The 26,310-nt window shown below is 32.2% G+C and overlaps 1 long non-coding RNA gene across 1 annotated transcript; it reads right to left on the bottom strand.

Moving 5' to 3' along the window:
* On the bottom strand, nt 12,700-13,288 carry LOC109328053. Its single transcript, XR_002105395.1, has 3 exons — nt 13,192-13,288; nt 12,960-13,065; nt 12,700-12,810 (listed from the first exon to the last, which is right to left on the bottom strand). It is a non-coding gene; the product is annotated as an uncharacterized LOC109328053 (long non-coding RNA).

Raw genomic sequence — 26,310 nt, 5'->3', positions numbered from 1 at the left:
AAACACAAAGTAGTAAAAAAAAGAGCAATACTACAAAGAGTAAAAAAGAGAAAAAGCACTCAGATTTGTAAAAAGGAGTCGAGAAAAAAATTGTGTTTCTATTTCAGAATCATGTCAATGAGGTTTTTAACAAGTTTTGATTTCAGAAGGAATGTGGCTTTCATACAAGATTTGTGTGAGATGAAGTAATTGAAAGTAAATAAAAGGAAATGAGAATGAATTATTTAGTTCATTGAACTCTTTCAATTTTTATTTATCTCTTTCTGTTATTTTCCTTCATCATCTGTAGCAATTCCTAAGTTCATTGATTTCCTTCATTTGATTTTCATGGGAAAAAGACCTAGATTTTAAAATGAAATCAATGAATTGTTCTACAAGATTTGTATAGAGGAGTCGAGGAAAAAATTGTGGACAAGATTATTTCATCTTCTAATAAATCATTTAGTTCATTATATTCGCATGTACCAAATCATTTAGTTCATTATAATGTATTTTGCATCTCTGAATGAATAATAAAACAATTATTTTGCATGTTAATTTTTGTTTTTTTGTTAATTATTTGGATGGTTATTCTCTTTAATACTTTTGCACTATTCCTTATTAATAAACACAATAAACAAATTATCAATACTTAATAAATACATAAACAAATTAACAAAATGTAATGTTTAATATTTTATTCAGTTTCGTATTAATAAACACAATTATATAGTAATAATCTACTTCATGACAACTTCATGTTAATTTAAGTAAATTCATGTTGTATAAATATTTTCCAATTATATAAAATGTTAATTTAAGAGCGCATAACTACGAATCCGCTATTAAATTGGAGAATGAGTTCAGTTTAACATCGCATAAGTACGATTGTATTGTCAATTAGATTCTATTCAACATCACATAATTCAGATAATGCTGTCAATTAGATTCTAATCAACAACGCTACATCTCGGTAGCGCTGTTGATGTGTTAATGAAAATAAGTAGTAAACAATTAGATACACAACAACAACAACAATGCAATCCTTAATATGCGTCATTGAAGATGTTGATACAACATCGCTAAGTTAAATATGTTTTGTGGAAGAGGTTGTATTCATAAAATGAGTAGTTTACAGTTGGATACACAACAACAACGCAATCGTTAATATGTATTGTTGAATATGTCAACACAACAACGCTATTATTAATATGCGCTATTAAAGATGTCAATACAACAGTGTTATCGTCAATATTCGCTGTTAAATGGTTACTACAGTTTAAATATCTAAAATATGAATCGTTTCCTCTATGTTCTCAAACTTACTCGAAAAGAAATTTTCACACTCTCAACAAACCCTCATACTCTCATAAACTCTCGTACTCTCATAAACTGAAAAAACTTTATCAATGGCTTTCCAAAGTGGCGATCATATATCTCATAGTGGTGACGAAGCTACACCGACTCCACAAGACCTTCAAATCGTTTCTCAAAAAACGACCTCCATGTGGAATGACTTCCATGAAGAATGTCATTCGGGCAAGGCTCTCCGAAAATTTCGAACTGATGCCGAAAAATTACTCAGAGATGCTGATGGCAATGTCAACCTAAAACCTCCAACTAAATATGCAAATATCGTTGGTGAAGAGTACTGGAAGATTTTTGTCACCCTACGCACACAAGACGAGTCTTTCTTGATAAAATCATATTATTTGTATTGACTTTTGTATATATGCTTTTCTATATGATTGTTGATATTAATTTTGTTTATTATTTCAGAAATTAAGTAATGAAAACCGCAATAACAAGCGCTGTTAATAAGACTTATAAAATGTGTTGTTTATTTAAGATTATATGACAGCGATTTGTGGACAATGCATTGTTGTATTTATCCATTATATGATAGCGCTTTGTGGACGAGATGTTATATTGATGCACTATATGACAATGTTTTTATGTGTTGCACTGTGGTATATAGTTAATACAACAGCGTTTGTGAAGCGCTGTTAATGATCATCATATACTATTATGGTCAAACAGAAAGCATTGTTATACATCTAAAATAAGCCATGTTGAATGACAACTCTGGCTTAGTGGTCCTTCTGTACGGCTGTGCGGTAATGTTTTAAATTGCGGTTGCGGTTACTGTGATTATAGTCGTTGCGATGCGGATTCCAGCCTTGCGGTGTGAATTATTTTGTGAGTAAAAAATATTTTTAATATCAATGCGGTCTGATGTGGTTGCCTGATGCGGCTCAAATGTAGTCCGATGCGGTTGCATTGTAAACCATTTTGGTCGTATCATTGTGATTCGATGTCACAGTGCAATTGCATTTGTTATGCGGTAGCGGTGACCAGCCGAATGCAGTCCACAATTTGAAACACTCCATTGTGATCATCTTCTTTCTTTACTGAACCTTCATTTCAAAAGGCCAGATTAAAGCAACTAATAAACACAAACTGAACAATTATTCATTCATTTTAGCAGGGTAGTGATAACACTGCTTGCATATTTATGGGTGAAAGTGTACCTGTTTCTGCTCAAGCTAACCTGGTTAAATCAATAGCTCAATTGAAATAGTTGGTAATAGCCTCCAAGATGATGCAGTTCAGTGATAAGGATGCAATAATAAGAACATAAACTATTCATGACAAATTTAAAAAGGATGATAAAAGGTAGCTGAAATGAACATAAGCTAAATAGAGCTCCCATATATTGTAAGGAAGTTAAATGAAATGGAAACACAGCTACAAATTTATAACTAGAAAAAGAATGTCTACTATAACCTTAACCAGTTACAGTGAAATCAAGAAAGCTTTTATAGGGAACCAATAATAAAATTTCATGTAACTCTATTTTTCAGTTAACAGAACAAAACTGAAAATTGTTTATAGATATTAAAAGCATTATATTACCATGGGAACCATCCTGCCAACTATGTTCTCAGTGTAACTCCTAGTTCTACTGGAACCTCTAAGAGCATTTATGAGTTTGGTTTTGGAGGGAAAGGAAAGAAAGCAAATGTTTCATAGTCATCTCACCGGTGTATTTTATAACCTGAAACCTCCTTTTTTTTTCTTTCATTCCCTTCTGAAACCTAACTCGCAAACAAACCCTAAGTCACTTTCATGTTCCTCATCATCTTCCTCGTCAACACCTTCTTCCTCACTCTCACTTTCCTGGTGCTCACCAAATCAATCGATTAGTGAATATGTAACTATAACTCAATGATTTTTTGAAAAAATGATAATTTACATGAGAGTGGCATACAATTGATGGAAAGAGAATTACTGTCTGCGCATTAATTAATTAATTAATTAATTAATCCACTATTAAAGAAGAAAACAGTAATTCGATTTTTGATCTAAGCATGGAACTGTAAACTCATCATATAAGTCAGGTTGATGAAGATTACAAGTAACATGAAACCTTTTATGTTAATTTATATTCATAGTAGCTATCTAACTACACAAGTTATGTACCTTGACTGAAATGTTACAGTTTTTGTGTATCTTTTAAATTATTTATTACTTTAGTATACTTTTTGGGAAAATCGTGAATACTAATGATGAGTTTTTTTTCTAAAACCTACATAACTCCTTATCTACATTAGCGATTTCAATTTTTTTATATAAAATGAAGAAATTCCTCAGCCTAGTGTACTAGTTTCATGTTCCCAACCTATTTCTAATATATTACTTTGTGGTGTATAATTCGAGAGCACACATATTGTCTCACTTTTTGTACCACTGCATGTATTATCACTTTTAATTAGTTGAAAAAATTATTTAAGTTCAAAATATAATTATTTAAATATTATTCTAACCAATCATATCTCCTGACACAAAAGTGACACAAAAATGTGGAACAGAAAATGTAGACCCATACAATTTAAGTGATTCTCTAATTTCTTTTTCAATAACATTTTTTCCTTATTGGTTCATAAAGAAAGAACGATATAAACTACAGTAAAAAAAAATTTATTTGTGTTTCTATATGTTCTTTTAGTATATGTGAGAGGTTTGTACAAAGTAAAAGAAAAAGAATAGAAAATGGCCAAAATACTTACATATAAGAAAATTTGAACCTACATCATAATGATATATCATTACTTATTATATATACATATATGAAATTTTAAGGACCATAAAGACTTTAAATATTATACTTAAATTTTAAGAAATCAATAAAATTGATTATTCTTATTAATGTGTAATTCACTTACAAAATCCAAATAAAGACTGCATTATGTAATATAACATTACAAGAATCTAAAAGATAAAATAAATGAGTTTAATAAGTTTATTTGCATGACAATCTCCAATATCATGAAACTCGTTCATTGTGTTGACGAGTTTCTTCATTATATATAAAAAAATGAAATCGCTAATATAAGTAACTAGTTATGAAAAGTTTTAGAGGAAAAAAAAAGAAACTCAACATTAGTATTCACGATTCTCCCAAAAAGTACACCAAAGTGATAAATAATTTAAAAGGTATCCCAAGACTATAATATTTCAGTCAAGGTGCATAGTTAAATTTGTCAATATAAAATGCAACAGTCAAATCAGTAACATTAAATTCTACATAGAATAACTTGGTGACAACAAGATATTGCAAACCAAATTGTCATATACAGAATTAGTAGTATAGTGCATGGTTTCCAAAAAATAGTTAATCGGGTTAACTAAAAATAGTGAAACAGTATTCAAGTTATTGCAAATGTTATCAGTCTCATGATACTGCACTCTCCGGCCTTATCTTTCGTTTCTTTGTTGAGTTGATCGCTATATTGAATGAAGATATATGTCATGTACTCTTCCGTACTGCAGTTAAATAGCAAATTACTTTGATTGCGATTCTCATGAACGGACCAAGCCAGTGATGGGGTGATTACAGAACTTCTTAAAATGGCATAGTTAATAATTAATCAATTAAATAAATATTTAAATAGACAAATTCTTAGCTGATCATTCCTCTACTTAAACAATATATTCCACTTAACCTCACACCTAAAATATAAGTCAAGATCCTTTCCATTATCGAGAGGAAAGTCATAGAGAAAAAACAAAATATAATGATATTTATATCCTTTTATTTATACTAATGATATATTTTCCTTTAAAATTTCATACAAAACACATAACTCTCCTCTCATAGTACTACCATTTAATTATTTTTTAAAGAAAGAAGTGTCATCTCAATATAGTCCTTGAGAAAAAAATTATAATTTGACCCTAGAAATCTATGGAACTAATCAATAGTATGTAAGAGGTGCTAGATTCCCAAAAAGATTAAAGGTTGAAAGGTAAAGGATTCAACTCATAGAAGGACATTTGAGAGCAGTTAACCACCCGAAATTAATTAGTTTCTTATGGAGATTTATCTTGATACTATAGAAAAGTCATGCATGATAGAAAATGAAAGCTTTAAAAAAAATATAGAGATCATGTTTTTCATGAAAGCTTCCTTTGTTGGCGTTCTTCATAGTCGACCTACTTTTGTGTTAAGGTTTGATATTTTTTATTTAATCAAGGGTATCACTCATGGGTAAGAAATTCCTTTTAGGTGCATGGATGTGTTTCCCAAGAAATATTTCTATCAAAAATTGAATATTTAATATTTTAATTGAAATATGATCTAGTGAGGCCTTGTTGGAGATTAAGAATGAGTCCAAAGACAATATATTCTTAGTTCTCACCTCTATAGTAGGTGCATCACTTTCTTGAACTCTCCCTATCTTCACTGGGGCAACCCAACCGGAACCGAGAGGAATTGTAGTGGCATAATAGTGTTCATCATCTTCGTCACCAACATCGGCCCACGACTCTACCATAAGCGGTATCGAGCCCAAAAAACTTCCTTCTTATCGGCCCACCAGTCTTGGACGAGGCCTGCTCCTTCTTTTTCTTCTTCAAGCTCCCCAGCACTGCGAAAACATTTGTGCTTGTCATTTCTAAGTAAATTTGAGAGTTTAAAAATTGAGAGGTGAGGCTTATGGTTTTCAGATGTTATGGTGATGAATGACAATGATCTGGAGATTCTGGAACGAAGCTGAATGAATAGCCCTCTTTATATAACTCAAGATATTGAGGGCTTTGTGATAATTTTAAATATGGGATTCTGGTATGACAAGATGTAGGGCTGGGTAATAAAACTGACGAGTAAAAAACACACAAATAAAAAATTAATTTTTTTATCCATATCTATATTTTATATTTATACTATATATAAAGCTAAAACTGCAAATAATTACCATAACATAATTTTTCACATTCCAAAATCACCCTTTTGAAACTCCTCTATTAATAACCATGATAAACTTCTAAATATTATTTTTATTATTTTTCACAATACACCATTATTCTTCCACACATTTTCTTATTTTTATGTTTTCATCTTCAATTCTATATTTGATTAATCTTCTTACATATTTGGTCTTTATTAAATTATTTTTCTTTAAAGAATGTAACATAAAAATTATACATATAAAAAAAATAAGAATGTGGGTCGATAGGTATGAAGTACCAATCGACACACTAGTTCGTAACAATATCTCTTTAGCATTGTTGATACATTTTGTAACAAAAAATAATAAAGATACATTGATTTGTATATTTTTATATTTGTCTCCACAATATACATTATTTTGCTTAAATTAATTGCATTAATCATATTTTTTGTTTAAAAGATTACACTTATTTCTCATGCAGTGGTGGTCAATGTAATGAAAGTATAAAAATTAGGGGGTTTGTACAGGTGTAGAAAAGTGATGGGTGATTTATATAATTTCACTAAAACTCAGGGGTGAGTGTAATTTACTCTAGAAATTATACATATTCATTTAAGTAAATTCCCTTTAAACATGTTTTATTTTTATATAATAGTAGAAATGTATTTATAACACAATAAATGATTCCTTAATTTGAATGAGATACTTATATCTAGAGATGGCAATCGAGCTAAATAGGTTCGGGTGAATGGGTTCGGGTAGTGCATTACTGGAACCCACCCAATTGTTTCATTTTTGACTCAGACCCGTGCAAATATCCAATGGGTCTGTTACCTACAGATCCTTGAGTACCCAGCGGATTTGCGAATACCCACAAATTAAAAAAATATTAAAAATAATTGTGAGTAATTTTATGTAATTGTATGTTTGCTTCCTACAATCTTATATGTTATTTAAGTAATAAACAAGAGAAAAAGTTATAAAATATAATTTAAAGTTTTAAATACAATTTAAATTGAGTATTAAGAACAACTCATTTTACTCAAACAATCATAAAAAAACAAAATCACTACTTCAATGTTTACACATATGAATTAACAATATAACATCACATTACACTCCTTAACAATATAACATCAATGTTTAACCACATTACAATTATGAATTAACAATATAACATTACAATTATGATTAACATGATATTACAATTATGTTATTGTATATATAGATTTAGGAAGGAATAACGGGTCCAGGTACTGCGGGTCTGGGTATCTCATTATCCAGACCCAGATCCATCCAATAACGTGTCTCAAAATCTCCAGTCTCAATTACCTACGGGTTCAAAAACACATTTACAGACCCGGCCCATTGTGGGTATTATCTGCGGGTTCTCGTGGGTTCGAGTCCCATTGCCATCCCTACTCATCAGAAATAAAAATTATATATTTTGAAACTAAATTAACAAAAGCAAATTTTATATATGGGCGAGCATGAATGTAGTGATACTAGTGTTCGTAAGTATCACTATAAGAAGAAAAACTTGTTTGCCACGGTTAAAACCATGACTAGTACACTAAAAAATCGTAGCAAATCATTATCTGGTGCAAGTTGTTGTCCTATAGAGGCATTAAATTTTGTTGTTATTGGATTCACTGGAGAATCAAACAAGGATGGCATTGTGCCATTTGGTGGAATAAAAGGATCCACATCTAGAGTTTGATTCATCATCATGCTTAAACATGGATATCTAATTAGTTGTTATTATTCTATCAATCAAATTTCAAAAATAAGAAGTAGAAGTAAAAAAAAGTGTGATCGAGTGTACACACCTAGTGGGACCTAAAAAGGATAGATGTATGCAATTTTAACCTATAAGTAGAGAGATTGTTTATATGTTTAACTAATTTATCTAACATTTAAATTCTTAAATGTATGTTTGTGAGTTGAGTTTCAGATGGAAAGGATGAGAAAAAGAAGGCTCTAGGCTCATTTCAATAGTATATTTCATGACTCCTAAGCCTTTCTTTTCTCTTCCTCTCTATCGCGCCCCGATTTTCAGCTGCACGACTTTGTTTAGAGTCGCCACTACATTTTATAGTTAAAAATGTCGAAAAATCTTTTAAGTCCAATTACCTTGGGTTTTTGGATTTTTGATATCCAGGTTTGGGAGTCGGTTACAAGGTAAGGAAGGTATTAGCACCCTACCCGCCCGCCTTAAGCGGTACCCTTCATTAAAATATATGACTTTATTATTATTATTATTACTAAATTTTATGATTAATTAATCAATTATTAAGAAAAAATAGTTTTTTTTATTATTATGCCTGACAAGATTGACTTTGATCCTACGTACCCCTATTAAGAGGATCAAGGCTTACGTAGTTCTTTAAGTAGAAAATGGTTTATTGGTTGGATGTATTTTAATTAAAGAAAAAATATTTTTTAGTAAAAAATATATATTTTGCAAGTTTTGTTTATTGTAAAAGGGTTTTTTATTTTGTCATTTAAAAAACGGAATAAATTGATTTTGAGATTTAATTGATTGAAAAGAAGCGGCGTAGAGCGACCTTTCGAAGATGAACTGAGAAGAAAGAGACCTCTAGGACAACCTTCTCTCCATCTTTGATTAAATCTCAAAATTAATTTATTTTTGAAAAGTGCTTGTTAGTCATGTTTTTGTTTAGAAAATATTAAATTTTTGTAGAGATGTGATTTGCGATTTTATTATAAAAAAAAGAAATTTTTATGTATTATTAAATAAAAATAATAAAACTTGATTTAATTAAAGGATACCTCAAAGTGATTTATTTTATCATTTAAGCATTTTTTATTTATCCAAAAAAATTATTTAAATATGAGTCATTGTTTTTAATTTTATGTGTAGTAAAATTATTCAATTGTTTAAAAAATTATGTATTGGATAATGTTATTATGATATAGAATTAATGGACAAAAGAATAAATTAGAGTAAAAAATGAGCCTACCTAATTAAATGAGTAGGAATCTGCACTGTGAGGGTTGGGACTAGAGTGTGGCAGCTTGGAGATATGTATGACACGTGGCAGAAGGTGATTGGATGGATGATGAAGGTTTGAAATGTTTGAACACGTGGCGTAGATTGGTTGGATGAAGGATATGATGCATGTGGGCAAGTGATGGACTCACCCCTACCGAATCTCTTGTTCTCAGGGGAGGTAGGATCCAGTGCCGCATGATGCACAAAAACCAGGTGACATTTGGAAGCTTGAGTGGCTAGTCTTCGAGTCAACGCTAGAGCCAAAAAGGTATGCAGATATGACGATGTTGCTTACGTGGAGACGAGTGCACTGGATGCACAATAAGCCTACCCGCACTAGATCCCTACTTTAGGAAATTTAGTACTTTTCTTCTCTCTCGGTGATGGCAGGTTTTTGACATAGTTTCTTTTGGTTTTTCAGTGTTTACAGTGTAAACTTTTTATGTTCATTATATGCCCTAGTGAACTTTTAACCACCAAATCCTAACATTTCGGTTAACAAAATTTCGAATTCAAATAAATTTAATCTCTTAATTTTAGGATCTTAACAGACTGGTTTGACTCTATCTTTTCATATTATTTTAATAATTTATTGTTATTCATTTTTCAAATTTAAATTAAGTTGTTAGTATATTAATTATTTAAATTGTTTCGATTTTTTTTTATAAAATATGAATAAAAATAAAACTAATAATTTTCTATACATTTAATATTAAAAATTTCAAAAAATTAAAATAAATAAATAAAAAACATTTTTCTTTCTCTTTTTTGGAAAAAGAGTATGAGTTCATAGTGACATATTCCTAATTCAAAATTTTTATTTCCTAAAATTGTTTTCTTAATTTATTTTAGTTGTGAACATTTGGTTAACCTAACAACTTGGATTCAAGAACTCTATCAACATCAATTTATTATTATTTTGAATTTTCAGTTAACCTAATCACTTGGATTTAGGAACTTCATTTGTTTATTAAAATAATTTCGAAAATAATTATAAAAGATTCATAATATTTTATTTTATTTTTATTCATCAAATATTAAAATTTTGGAAAATATCAAAATACATAAAATGAATTTAATTTATTATTTTTATTTAAAAAGTTTTATTTTAGGCTTTTTCTGGGTCGGACAAAATTGGGTATTCACATTCTCCATCCAAAATTCTACTCATAAACGAACCCTTAACAATATTAAGATATATGAGTGTCAAAACATCATTGGTCAAACAAACATTAAGTAATTGCATATTTAAATCAAGTGATCTTAAATTATACGTGCTTGACCAATCAGATGCATGGTAATGTTAAAAGAACAACCAAAATGGACAAAATAGGCATTAAAGCACTCACTCATTCACAGAATTCATTTGAATGGGATGAAAGTCGTTTGGTGCTGGTACTCCAATAACCATATCACTACTTGATATATCATTATTCATTGAGCCAAGATCTGGTTGACTAGCTTCTGGAATAGAAGGTTGATTTAGCAATGGGTATCCCATAGGTATAGTGTTGGCTGCACAACAAAAGAAAAAAATGATAAGATAATAAATAAATGTGAACTCATGCAACTATAATTGGCTATGTTATGAACCACTTTTCTCACAATACAAAAATATATCACCAAGCCTTCATGGTTTAAGAGAGAACTTCCAAGAACCTAGTGCATCTTTTCACTACAATTATTTCTCTTAAAAGGTAATGGGGAATGTGTATCTAAGCATTGCCCAATAAGACACTGTTTTTGTTCCTTTTTCATCAAGTATTTAATTTAGTAGCGCATCAATTTAGTAAACAATAATTGAGATAATTTCTTCATTTCCATACTATTTTATATAATCTTGTAGGAAGAAGGCTAATTCCTTTTGTTGATTCTATAGAAAAGTAAGGATACTTTAGATGTAATGATCTTTGGACTTATTGGGGCTGAACTGTATTTGGTTGTCTTTCTCTGAACTTCTGAAGTGATTCTATTCTTCAATATATTCTTGTTTTGCTTTAGAAATTATAAATATAAATCTAAAAGAGACATCTTTAAAAAAACTTATGACGCAAGAGTTTATCATGCATTTGATGGACTCCATTCTGTGTGGTAGCCAATTGTTAAAATGTGGTAAGAGTCATGAAAAGAAAGCTTCTTGATGAATCAAGAAATGTATAAAAGAAAGCTTAAAGAAGCTTTAAGAAAGAAGAATGAGAAACAAAGATTAATAATATTCTCATTGAATGAATTGATTGATTGAATAAGAAGTGAGTCAATATAACTTATTTATACAAGAGAAAAGAATGAAAAGAAAACTTGTAAAGCAAGTAACTAACATAACCTAACTTGCTAATTCCTCACTTTCTAACCATCTATCATCATTCAAAATAACCTATCATATATCTTTAATATCCCCTCAAGCTGGTGAGTGAAATTTTTTACTCTCCAGCTTGGAATTGATTTGAAGCTTGATTTGAAGTAATAACAACGCTTAACCACCCACGACAGAAGCTATATCATCAAACGCTTAACCATTCATAGCAGAAGCTATATTTTTGCTTAACCACTATGGACAGAAGCTACCCATCCAATGCTTAACCATCCATGACAGAAGTTATATCTGAGCTTAACCATCATGGACAGAAGCGAACCAACCATTGATGATGAAAGAGAGAGAACAGATCAGAATCTTGATCCTAATGAGATGCTTCTATGATGAATAAGAAATAGGGGTAAATGATGAAGAATAAGAAAAGGATGTAATCTTGTATAGGATAAATTGGTCATGATACTCCATTCTTGAAGAGCTTGAGGATATCAAGAAGCTAGCTTATGTACTTGAAAAGAATTTTTGACCAAAAACAAACTCCTTTGATATGAATTTGAAGGTCGATGAAGAAGGTGATAATGAAGAATTTAGGGCCATATGTTGAAAAGAAACATTGGATGCTGAAGAACAACGATGGAGCAATCAAAGAAATCAAGACAGTCTTGTCACATGCAGCATTGTCACCTATTGGAAGCAAGATAACACTAATGAAGACCATTGAGATGAAAAAGAAAGCACCACCATGTTCTTGATTGTTGAAGTTTTCCATGAAATCCTTCATGGAACCATAAACAGAAACTATCAAAAGATAATTATGCTATGATACCATGTTAAAATGTGGTAAGAGCCATGAAAAGAAAGCTTCTTGATGAATCAAGAAGTGTATAAAAGAAAGCTTAAAGAAGCTTAAAGAAAGAAGAATGAGAAACAAAGATTAATAATATTCTCATTCAATGAATTGATTGATTGAATAAGAAGTGAGTCAATATGACTTATTTATACAAGAGAAAAGAATGAAAAGAAAGCTTGTAAAGCAAGTAACTAACATAACCTAACTTGCTAATTCCTCACTTTCTAACCAACTATCATCTTCCAAAATAACCTATCATATATCTTTAATACCAATGAAAACCTTTGAGCAAAGTGAGACATCATTATATGAAATTGCTTGTCAATCAAATGATTGAGCATATGTTTTTTCTTTTTCTATTCCAGACATTAGTAGTAGTCATTGAAGAAATTATTGTTATCTTCTTCCAGCCTCTCCCATACTGAATAATTAAAAAGGGGAAAAAATAAATCAACTATCAAACTATGTTTATGTAATAAATATCTTAATAACATAGCCAATAGATTATTTTTGTTTTTAGAATGGAAATTGAAATATATAAATGGTAGGACAAAGATTAGAAAATGGTACCTGTTGTAGTAAACACAAGATGTATCTTTTCATGAGTCAATATTGCATTCACTCCTTTATCTTTATCCATATCTAATTGTAGGCACCTTTCTATCAAATACTTGATCTACAAAAATTGTTTGAATGTTTAACATAATTAATGAAGGGCAAAACAAATTAGTCCAAATTAGCTTATGATAATTTTCTTCTCAAAGTATGACCCAAATAGATTATAAACAATGAATTTTCTTACATGATAAACATCCTGCAAAGATAGATTGCTATCATTCTTTAAAGCAAATGCCGAATGAGAAGGTGGCTTACTCTAGAATTGATAGGGTTGTTTCTGCCAAACCATAAAAAGTATTAAATAACTTGAATATAATAACAAATCTCAATGATGTTTCTCACATTTGACATTATAAATTTACCTAACTCAATATCTCGTCATGCATTAGCCTTGCCATTGCTATTGAATTTGGCCTAATATGTACATATTGACCACATAGGATTAGCTTCAAGTAAGATTGTTCCTTAGTAATTATGAGATAACATATTTGAATTTTGGAAACAACCTCTTCATTCATGAAGATAAAGACATGTACATTTATTCTCCTTAAACTCCCAATAAGTAGGAACACTAGGCCGCTTTTTGTTCATGTACATATTGAGCACCTCTAACTATGCTATTGAAATTAACCTATTATGGTTTAATATGTTTGGACTAAGTTCTAACAATGCTTTATTTTGACAATGCTCGTGCTATGATGAGTGTCGGTAAGTCACTAATGTGTTATTTCCAAATATTAAAGATATTTGATAAAAACAACAAAGGTTAACATTGGAAGTACAGTACAATAATAGAATATATTCCAATGCTTAATTTTGTCTACCAGTATGGTTACATACAAAATGTCCATTGAATTTATGACATATGGAAATCATTGTGGATACTTCAAATCGAGTAATAACATAAAAATGAATATAGAGGGAAAGAGAACCTGCAATTTCTTCATTTTAACTGAGAAATTTAAGATATGACTAGTTGTCAAAGCCTCAAGTTGTTTTCAACACCTAAAACAAGAATAACATTGATATTATGAAGCAAAGTAAAATACATTCTTTTAGAACCATGTAAATCTTGAAGCCAATAAACTCATCTAAAAACAATCTAATTCATCGTTTGAATCATTAACTTTGACAAAATTATATAATGTAACAAGCTAATGCATATTGAAAAATATATAATAAAATAACAAGCATTGAAAATTACAAGTTTTGAACTTTTCATGCGGTAAATAGGCTTTTTTTAATGCAAGGCTTCTATCTATAATTTCTTAACTAGTAAGAATGCATGACAATATCTGCCATTCGATATTTAAGGTGATGTGGAAAAAGGTCTGAAATAATTGCTTACGTCATTAACTTTAAGAAATTATAAAATTTAATACAATTTCTTTTTACTGTAACACAATCAAAACAATAACGACATTCTATAGAGAATCACTGTTTTGAATTTTTAATATAATTAACACACAATTCCACGATGCAATATTCCTATTTTTAATTTCTAAACCACATATTGTTATCAAGAATCGAATCTTTGATATTTAATCTGATATGATATCGAATCGAATAAGCCTTATAGTATTAGATCATTATTACTCTAACCTTGGACATAGTTTAGCATTCTATATTTAAGGTGGAGTAGCTTAATCTTATTTCATTTTATTTTTTAAGAAATAATAAATGAAACAATAATTGAAACTGGGATTTGAGAACACTTAGCAGCTATATCTATTTATTTCTATAAACTCTAGTGAACGAAAAGAAGATATATATATATATATATATATATAGGTAACAAGTGTGTTTAAAAAATAGAAAGAAGAAAAGGTTTATTATAACTTACCACTTCCGGAGAAGAAACAATTTAGAGGGAAACAACAAGTATTCATAGTATATAATTTGGAGGGAAACCACAAGTATTCATAATATTTGGAGGGAAACAATAATAAATATTTATAGTATTTGGAGGGAAACAAAGTGCATTTTATGACATATGTTTATCACTTATCTACAACGTCTTAAACTTTTTTAAGGAATACAACTTATTAAGCAAGTATTGATCCCCAAAATGTGAGAAGTATGTATGCAACTCTTATTGATACTAGAAGGAATATCGCCAGCTTGTGGATGCCCCTCAACTTCCTTCATTTTCATTAAACGTTCGAATTTATTGTACCATTGAATGAGGGTAACCAATTGGTTCTGCATCCGAAACAAGTCGGCTTTTTGTTGCATGCTTTTGACAGGGTACAAATTTTGCTTGCTAACCCCGAATCCTGCACCCCAGATACGACCAGAGTACTTAGACAATCCTAGTGCCTTATCAAGTACCACTTGACTATTCGGGGTCTATAGCTCTCCTTTATTTTCAATGGGATTTGCATATGTGGTTGGAGGTTTGAGGTAGACATTGCCATCAGCATCTCTGCACTTGCCTCCATCGATTCTAAATTATCGGAAAGCCTTGTGGACAGATTTAAGTATGTAATCCTTATGCTCAACCAACATCAAAAGTTTACTAAAAATATAAATACAACACATAAATACATTGTTTGGAAACACAAAAATACATGTAAATAGCATGAACGCACATATACATTGCATGAATACACAAAAACACATATAAATTGCATTAAAACACATGCATTGCATGAATACACAAAAAGACATATACATTGCATGAAAACACATAAATACAATCACTAAAATGGAAAATTACTGTTATTTCATTCCAGATACGCTCCTTTACGAGATTCAACCTAATCAGTCCAAGATTAAGTTTTCTGATTGAACAAGTTTAAGAGTGTAAAGGGAAGTAAATCAACTTTTAGATATTTAAACGTCGTAACAAATCAATAACACTCATATAAGAAAATATTGTTGATATGACATCTTCCACAATACTCCTTTAAGAAAGCACTATTGATATGACATCTTCAACAACACTCACTAAACCATGCACTATAGAATAGATGTAAATTAATAGTGCCTACGTAAAGGAGTGTTGTTAAATAACTAGGAGGTGAATCCACTTTTGACATCTCATCATCATAACATATCAACAATGCTCATATAAGAATGCGTTGTTGATATGTAATATTCAACAATGTTCCTTTAGTCATTCGTTGTTGCATAGATGTAAATTAACAATACAGTCTTAAAGGTGTGCACTTAAACAAAAATCATTCAAGTCAAAGCTAATTCAACAATGCTCTTTCACGCCAACGTTTCAACAAAAATCATTCAAGTCAATGATAAAGTTACATCCCCATCTACGTTAATAGTATTATCTTACCATGCACTATAGAATAGATGTAAATTAATAGTGCCTACGTAAAGGAGTGTTGTTAAATAACTAGGAGGTGAATCCACTTTTGACATCTCATCATCATAACATATCAACAATGCTCATATAAGAATGCGTTGTTGATATGTAATATTCAACAATGTTCCTTTAGTCATTCGTTGTTGCATAGATGTAAATTAACAATACAGTCTTAAAGGTGTGCACTTAAACAAAAATCATTCAAGTCAAAGCTAATTCAACAATGCTCTTTCACGCCAACGTTTCAACAAAAATCATTCAAGTCAATGATAAAGTTACATCCCCATCTACGTTAATAGTATTATCTTTAATATGCATTGTTGATGATCTTTCGCCTCGTTTTCACAGCATTGTTCTAGCAAGCGCGGTTGAATTACTGTTGTTAATTGCGATATCTAGCATAGTAATTGTTGTTACTTTGGTTATTGTACTTGTTGTTTATAGAACCTGTAGGTTTGTAGTTGTTACTTTGCTTCTTTTTATTGTCTTTCCAACCATTGTTATTTATAGTTTGGTTTGGAAAGCACTTTCCATAGATCATTCTTGTTAGGTATCAGTGGTCTAGACACACCTAGAAAGGGGGGGTTGAATAGGTGTAGCGGTTATCGGTTACCGCTTCTCGCACCAAAACCCGGTTATGGAAAACAACCCAGGTAATAGATTAACCAGTGGGCTTAATCGATTAACACGTAACAGAAACATAATTACCAGATTAGCTTATTGCACAATCATTTACCAACAAACAAGAAGAGATATAACAAAGTAGCAGTATGCCAAATATCAGCTTCAAACACGATTAAAACAGTTTGAATTACAAAAGAGATTGAGAAAGAACAACTTGCACAAATGAATTTTTATCCTGGTTCGTTTACGGGTCCACTTGCAAACTATATCCAGGCCTCCCCTTATAATCTTAGGAGATTTCTCTTCACTATATTGAAAACTTTGTATTGTCACATACACCAATTCAATTACAAGACTCTAGACGCTTCTTTCTTGAATTTCAAGAACCTCTAACCTTGGTTTGACTATCTATATCGCTCGAGAAAACCTTTCTCGCGATCCAGCCCCAACCAAGATCCTCGCTCTAAATTCCAGACCTCTAAGCCTTGGTGAAGATTCACTCAATCTCAATGGTGGTAAGACACCAAGAGACAAAACCCAAAGTATAAAAACAATATACAAAAACAGAATTTTACCAAGCACTAAAATCCTCAAATTACAACAATGAAAACTCAAAGATTAACATACACTCAAGTAAAACAAGCCATTATGAATGTATGCAAGTTAATACAAAACATATAACGCTGAATATTTCTCTAAAATCTCTAAAAATAATATACGAACATGCAAGAAAGAATGAATGAGATTAAGCACATGAAAACAAAATGCAATACATCATGAACAATATGAACTAAGCATGTTAATCTCTCTTTCTCACACATGCATCTCTCTTCTGCCTATAATGCAGTAAATCACGAAAATATGCTCTCTAATAGTCCCCAAACAATAATATGCAATGCTACATGTTTCTGCAATTTGCCAGAACTTATACAAAACACATTTGGCTCTTCAAACCGTTATTTTCAGTCACGCAGTTAAAACATAAAACAGTTAAAACAGAAAAAAGATACATTAATCGATTAAGATACCATGTTAATCGATTAACCAACATATATCAATACGTGATTAAATGGTAAACTACTTATATGTTATGCTTGACTCCTATACATTTTTTAGCAATTATGTTATGCCTAATATGCACATATAGCATGTATGATTAATGCATGAACATATAATAAACTAGATGATATGCCTCATGAATATGATATGTCAATATTAATGGCTTGTGAGAGTTGCATATAGGCTTACCTAACCCATACTCACTAACTAAGGCACACATCCCATACTACTTAGAATATAACTCTATTGAGAAAACCTATAATAGATATGACCATTGAGTTCTAGGCATGTTGATTGTTGAGACATCTTCAAGCTTTTACTAACTTCTTGTCTGCATCAAAACATAGGCAAAACATTGCTAGTGCAATCCTTGACACTTTGCACTTTCAATCTCCGCTTTTGATGATGACAAACACCACATCAAATACCACATTACATTTGATGTAATAGCTTGACGATGTTGTACAAAGCAGTTGTAAATTCAAAGTTGAAGCGCTTGCTCTCCCCCTTAGGTAAGCAACGATTACTACGGAAGCTATTTTACAACCTGCAAATACATCAAACACAACAAACAACCTTTCTCCCCCTATTGACATTATCAAAAGGATATGAATATTCAATTATAGTCAAAAGTCAGAAGAGTTATTATTGTTAAGACAGACTGTAATTAATCAATTAATTTTGGGTGCTTAATTAATCAACCAGCTGTAAGAAAATTGCACAATTGCTCATTTTTATATGATTTAATCGATTAAATTGACAGTAAACAGTGACAAAACTGATTCAATGGCATGAAAGGCTTTGTGAAGTCAAATTAAGCGTGAAATGATTAAACAGTGATATATTTGAATAGTAAACAATAGGCTTAATCAATCAATAGGAGTACATACACCAAACATGATCAAGATCCATTAAACATAAATCCATATTATTTACGACATAATTAACCATCAAATATGAAATAGACAATTTGAAAACAGTAAAATATTACTTCCAATTGTAAACAGTAAGCAATGATTAAGCATAATACCAACGCAAGCTTAGTAGAAGATAAGTAGTTTAGCTATTACAATCCATATGCAAAAGCAAAAATAGAAAATGATGTTCTCAAGAAGAAATCAAGGATCAACATAATCTATAAACTAGGAAGTATAAACCTAAGGATATAAGGTCTCATAACTACAGATGAGATGGAGGGTTTTTATCGTCAGGAATGGTTGTGCCACCACTACCCTTGATGAAGGTGCTCAACTTGTTGAACTCGGCACACAACCTCTTGCTTTGTGAATCAGCAGTTGTCTAAACGAAGTTCCTCAAGGATTGATAATGACTATCTATGTAGGCAATTTGACGCTCCTCAAAGTTCTCCAAATCAATATGGTATGTATCCTTTAAAGACTGAAAATGTAGATCCATCCTATTGTTAAGTCCATGTTCCATAGCATCCAATAGAGCTTGTCTAAAGGCTGGTTCTTGTGTTGCATTTCCAGAAGACTCCCTTTGAGTTGCAGCATTTGGCTCATGTGTTTCATCCTGATCATCCTCACCAGATGGGTCGAGGTTCACAGTGTTGAAATCCTCCTAGTATTGCCAAGTGCTGCCATACTTGTAGATGCCCATCTTGTGGATCAAACTTTCACCAATCAAGTGATCTTTATCAGAACATTCCACAAGAATAGTATCGGAAACATCAACATGCAAATAGTCAATAATGCATGAGATGAAAATACTGTAGGGAAGCAACTTCGATTACAATGTAGAGACACTATACATGACCTTCAGGATCTCTTCAGGCCAATTAATCGTCACATTTTCCTTGACAACATACATGAACCTCAAATCATTCACGGTAGGTTGTGCATGATTTCTGTTCCTTTGAATCAATATGTATACAATTAGATAGTGCAAGAGCCTATTCTCTATGGATAATGACCCAACTTTTGTCAATTCACCTTGAACATATAATTGAGGTCTCCTCAAACACGACTTATACACTTCAGCAGCATCAAAAGAATTGTTAATCCAGTCACAATTTCCTAGAAAAGCACCATTACTCGATAATCCACCCATATTAATGAATATTTCATCACTCAGCTGAAATAGTTTTCTAGATATCATAGACCAGTACTTTCCATCCTTGTATCTAAAATTAGCATAGTATTCCCTAACTATAGTAGGGTAAATGTTACCTTTCAATTCCAAAAAAGGGACAGCCCCTCGTGCTTGCATTCCATGCAGAAAATCGAAGTTTTGTTCCGCTAACCAAGTTAAGTTGGCATACCTTATGTATGTAGGATTTCTTCCCTGAAACTTGAGCAACCGAGTCTCTTGCAAAATAAAAGAATAATACGAGTCTCCACAGTCTTGCCTTACTTGTTGATTCGAAGATACGGCTTTTGGAGCATGTGGTGGAAGTTGAGCGGTTGTTTTAATCATTTTTGCACGACCTTTTTCCATTTGTAGCTGAAAAATCGAGTTGATTTGGAGGTTTATGGAAGGATTCACAGAAAACCTAACTTAGGGTTTGGAATTTCGGGGTAAACGGATTTCTTGGAAATCATTGATGGAGAAGAAGGTTTATGGAGTGGAATGGGGTTGGAGTATTCGGTTTTAGGCTAGGTTAAAGTGTAGGATTGATATTGAACTTGATCCTCTGAGATTTGAGAGAAAAGGGGATGAGGGAGGTTTTGAAAAGTGCCCATAAACGCTTATGTTTCTATTTAACTGGTATAGTTAATCGATTAATTACCAGACTTAATCGATTAACCAAGTTAATGCTTATGTTTCTATTTAACTGGTGCCGTTAATCGATTAACTACGAGACTTAATCGATTAACCAAGTTAAAAAATAATAGGTTTTAAAAAAATGCACCTATGTAATAGATTAAAATAAGGCCTTAATCAATTAAATACCATCAGATACAGAATCAAGAGCGTTTTGGATGTTTAAAAGCCTGCAAAGATTTCTAACTTCTAGAATGCAATATTGAGCAGTCACATATATACATAGAGCTTATTTATATAATCATGGATCATATAAGGAATAACTAGCATTCAACATATTTTCATTTTGAAGCATACAAGGCAAATAATCATGCAAGGCAATAACATAAACTCAATCAAGATATTTTTCATCAAGGATTCCTAGTTTTCTTTGAAGAACATAGAAGATATCTCGTGAGAGGGGCTTGGTGAAAATATCCGCTAATTGCTTAGAGGTTTCTACGAATTCTAGCACACAATCGCCTTTCTGCACATGATCACGTAAAATGTGATGCCTAATCTCTAAATGCTTGGTTCTCATATGCAAAACGGGATTCTTGGAAAGGTTCATGACACTCGTATTATCGCACTTAATGGGGATATTTTCTATTTTAAGCCCAAAGTCCTTAAGTTGCTGCTTCATCCAAAGGATTTGAGCGCAACACACGCCAACAACGATGTATTCCGCTTCTGCGGTGGACAAAGCAACACACGCTTGCTTTTTTTTGTGCCATGCCACTAAGGAACTGACTAATAAATGACAAGTCCCACTAGTGCTCTTTCGATCCAACTTACACCCAGTGAAGTCAGAATCAGAGTAACCTACCAAGGATAATGAGGCATCCCTAGGATACCATAATCGCATATTTTTTGTTCCTTTTAAATATCTCATGATGCGTTTAACAACACTATAATGTGAATCTTTAGGCAAAGCTTGAAATCTAGCACACATACAAACACTAAACATAATATCAGGACAGCTTGCAGTCAAGTATAATAAAGAGCCGATAATCCTACGATATTTGGTTACCTCGATAGCTTTTCCCTTTTCATCTTTATCTAGATAGCATGAGGACGCCATAGGAGTAGATGCATCTTTACATTGCTCCATATCAAATTTCTTTATTTCTTTAGCAGTTCCTTGCAATATTTCGATTGATGAATGAAGATGTCACTTTCCATTTGTTTAATCTGAAGCCCAAGGAAGAAGGTCAGCTCACCTATCATCGACATCTCGAACTCGCCCTGCATCATCTTAGAAAATTCCTTACAAAGGATGTCATTAGTAGATCCGAAGATTATACCATCAACATATATTTGAACAAGTAAAAAATGATTATCTAATCTACAGATAAAGAGATTGGTGTCGACCATACCTCTTTCGAACCCTTTCTCTAATAGGAACGAACTCAATCTATCGTACCAGGCTCTAGGAGCCTGTTTCAGGCCATAAAGGGTCTTCTTGAGTTTATATACATGGTTCAGGTATTTGAAGTTTTCAAACCCTGGTGGTTGGTCTACGTACACCTCCTCTTGAATATAGCCATTTAAAAATGCGCTCTTAACATCCATTTGGAAGAGCTTAAAATTCATGATGTATACGAAGGATAATAACATCATAATGGCCTCAAGTCTGGCTACAGGAGTGTAAGAGCATCCTAATGGCCTCAAGGCTGGCTACGGGAGCGTAGATCTCATCATAGTCGATGCCCTCCTCCTGGTTGTAGCCTTTGGCCACTAAGCGAGCCTTATTTCTTATGGTCAAGCCAGATTCATCTAGCTTGTTACGGAAGACCCATCTCATACCAATCACTGGAAATTCTTTTGGTTTAGGGACCAAGTCCCAAATATTATTATGCTTAAACTGGTTTATCTCCTCTTGCATAGCTATATCCCAGTGTACATTCTCGATGACTTCAATGATGATCTTTGGCTCTATTTGAGACACAAATGCAATGCAATTACATAAATTACATAAAGAACTACGGGTTACCACCCCCGTAGATATGTCACCTATCACCTTGTCTTATGGATGATCCTTTTTGGTCTTCCATGCAATTGGCATGTCCTGATGCTCCTGTTGAACTATTTGTTCTGCATCTTCTTCACTGTTCTGGTTCATGTCCATTGAATAAGCTTCTTCTAGCACACTTGAAACATCAGCAGGAAAGACCTTTCTCTTCTCTTTTGGAGAAGATTCGTTAAAATTAACATGAATAGACTCTTCTACTTGCATGGAGTACTTATTAAACACATGTAAAGCCTTACTATGTAATGAATATCCGAGGAATATGCCTTCATCAGCCTTCAAGTCAAATTTTCCCAAAATTCTTTTTCCATTATTGAAAATAAAACATTTGCACTCGAATGTATGAAGATGAGCAATATTCGGTTTTCGATCTTTTAAAATCTCATATGGGGTTTTTGAAAAGTAGGTCTAAGAAGTATTTCATTCATCACATAACACACAGTGTGTACTGTATCAGCCCAGAAATATTTGGGAACATTGCTCTCATTTAGCATGGTTCTTGCGTGCTCCTCTAGAACTCTATTTTTCCTATCAACATCTTCATTTTGTTGAGGGGTACGGGAAGCCGAGAACTAATGCATAATGCCATGCTTATTAAAAAATTTATTAAACTTATGATTTTCAAATTCTACGCCATGGTCAGATCGTATGTAAATAATTTTAAGGTTAAACTGGTTTGAATTTGTTTTTCTAGACATTTAAAAGATTTATATGCATCACTCTTAGATGCCAAAAATAAGGTCCATGTGAATCTAGAAAAATCATCAACAATTAAAAAAGCATAAAAACTTCCACCAAAACTCATGATCTGCGATGGTTCAAACAAGTCCATATGGAGAAGCTCCAAATGTCTAGTAGTGGATATCGCATTCTTTTTACCAAAAGAATTCTGAACTTGTTTACATTTTTGACACATGTCACAAGAATTTGAGTTTTAAAATCAAGTTTTGGCAGGCCAATAACCAAATTATTTTTAGATAAGTTTTCTAGATGTTTCACATGAATGTGTGCGACCCGCCTATGCCAAAGCCATATGTCATCTTCTTTTGAAATAAAACATTTTGAGAAAAGAGAAGTGACAACCTCCAGGTCAACCTTATAAATGTTATTAACACGATAGCTGACAAACTTGACATTATTAGATAAAACATCACGGAATATACAACATTCAGAATCAAATGACACGCGATTGTCTTTGTCACAGAGTTGGCTAATACTCAAAATATTATGTTCTAGACCTTCGACGTATAGAACATTCTCGAATACAGCATGATTTGAGTTCCCAATTTTTCTAGTGCCTAGGATCTTCCCTTTGTTGTTGTCTCCGTATGTGACAAAATCTTTTTCCTTCAATGATAGGTCTAGGAATTTTGACCTATCTCCTGTCATATGTCTTGAACACCTACTATCAAGATACCAATGTTGCCCACGTGTTTGTAGACCTACCTGCAAAATAAATCACTTGTTGGTTTCAGGTACCCAAATTATATTGGGTCCTTTTCTATTAGTAACCAGGGAGTTATCTTCCTTTTTCACCCAAATGTAAATACCACTCGGTATCTATTTCCTGATGTAATAGGGGTAAGAGGTGTGGCCATGTGTGCCACCATAGAAACATGTAGAAACTCTATTTTTGTTATAAGACTTTTTATTTGCACGAGTTATAGGTTTCCTATATGGTCTATTTCTACGTAATGGGGGGATATACCCTAATCCAGTATGGTCACCAACATTTCTTGTTTTACTTAGCAAGTTATCTAATTGGGTTTGACTCTCTATAAGTTTTGTGAGTTTTTCATTTAGTTTAAAATTCTCATTTCTCAAGTCCTCGCAAGACTCATAGACATTTGTTTGACATAATTCATCGTTAGAGCAGTCGCATGAATTACAAGAAAAAATTAGATCTAAAGTTTCATTTTCTAATTTCAGCTCATCTAATTCTATTTGTAGTTGTAATATTTTTTGATCATTTAGCAGAATTACCCTTTTTATATTGGCATTAATTCTAGCTAATTTCTTTAGCTCTTCATGAATTTTGACATACACAACATATAAAATCTCATACGAAGGAGAGTCATCAGAAGAGGATGAGATGTCAGAATATACCTCATTATCAACATCCTTTGTACTACCTGATTCGCAAGCCTCATCTTTTATAGTCATTAGGCATATCTTGGCGGTCTCCTCTTCATCCGAGGTGCTTGATGTTGTCTCTTCCTCCGGCACATCCCAAACAATGTAAGCTTTCTTCGATTTGAAGTCTCAGGGAGTGCTCTTTTCTGAATCAACCTTCTTTAGGTAAGTGGGACATTGAAATTTCATGTCCCGTCTTACCATATTAATGGCAAGTGAAGCGCTCTTTATTCTTGCCTTTTCCTGTTGATTCCACCTCTTTCTTTTAGAAATGTTTGAAACCTACTTTCTTCTGCAAGAATTTCCCAAACTTTCGTACGAAAAGGTTTAACATTTCTTCATCAATGTCAGAGTCATCATTATCTATCTCTTCAGTAGGTTGTGATGTTGTAGCTTTAAGGTATATGCCTTTCTTATTGCGTTCTGACTCTTCGTGCATGGTCAAGCGTCCAAGCTCCATCTAAACAGTTTGAATTATAAAAGAGATTGAGAAAGAACAACTTTCACAATTGGATTTTTATCCTGGTTCATTTGCGGGTCCACTTGCAAACTACATCCAAGCCTCCCCTTCTGATCTTGGGAGATTTCTCTTCACTATATTGAAAACTTTGTATTGTCACATACACCAATTCAATTACAAGACTCTAGATGCTTCTTTCTTGAATTTCAAGAACCTCTAACCTTAGTTGGGCTATCCCTATCGCCCGAGAAAACCGTTCTTGCGATCCAGCCCCAACCAAGATCCTGGCTCTAAATTCAAGACCTCCTAGCCTTGGTGAAGATTCACTCAATCTCAATGGTGGTAAGACACCAAGATCCAAAACCTAAAGTACAAAAAAAGTATACAAATATAGAGTTTTACCAAGCACTAAAATGCTCAAATTACAACAATGAAAACTCAAAGATTAACCCACACTCAAGTAACATAAGCCATCATGAATGTATGTGAGTTAATACAAAACGTATAACGCAGAAAATTTCTCTAAAATCTCTAAAAAGAATGCACGAACATGCAAGAAAGAATGAATGAGATTAAGCACATGAAAACAACATGCAATACATCATGAACAATATCAACTCAGCATGTTAATCTCTCTTTCTCACACATGCATCTCTCTTCTGCCTATAATGCAGTAAATCACGAAAATATGCTCTCTAATAGTCCCTAAACAATAATATGCAATGCTACATGTTTCTGCAATTTGCCAGAACTTATACAAAACAGATTTGGCTCTTCAAACTGTTATTTTTAGCTACATAGTTAAAACAGAAAACAGTTAAAATAGAAAACATACACGTTAATCAATTAAGACACCACGTTAATCAATTAACCATCATATATCAATACGTGATTAAATGGTAAACTACTT

Source organism: Lupinus angustifolius, chromosome LG15 (genome assembly GCF_001865875.1).
Source record: "Lupinus angustifolius cultivar Tanjil chromosome LG15, LupAngTanjil_v1.0, whole genome shotgun sequence".
NCBI classification, from domain to species: Eukaryota; Viridiplantae; Streptophyta; class Magnoliopsida; order Fabales; family Fabaceae; genus Lupinus; species Lupinus angustifolius.
The sequence above is the reverse complement of the archived record's forward strand: the minus strand, read 5'-3'. Positions and strand labels throughout refer to the sequence as shown.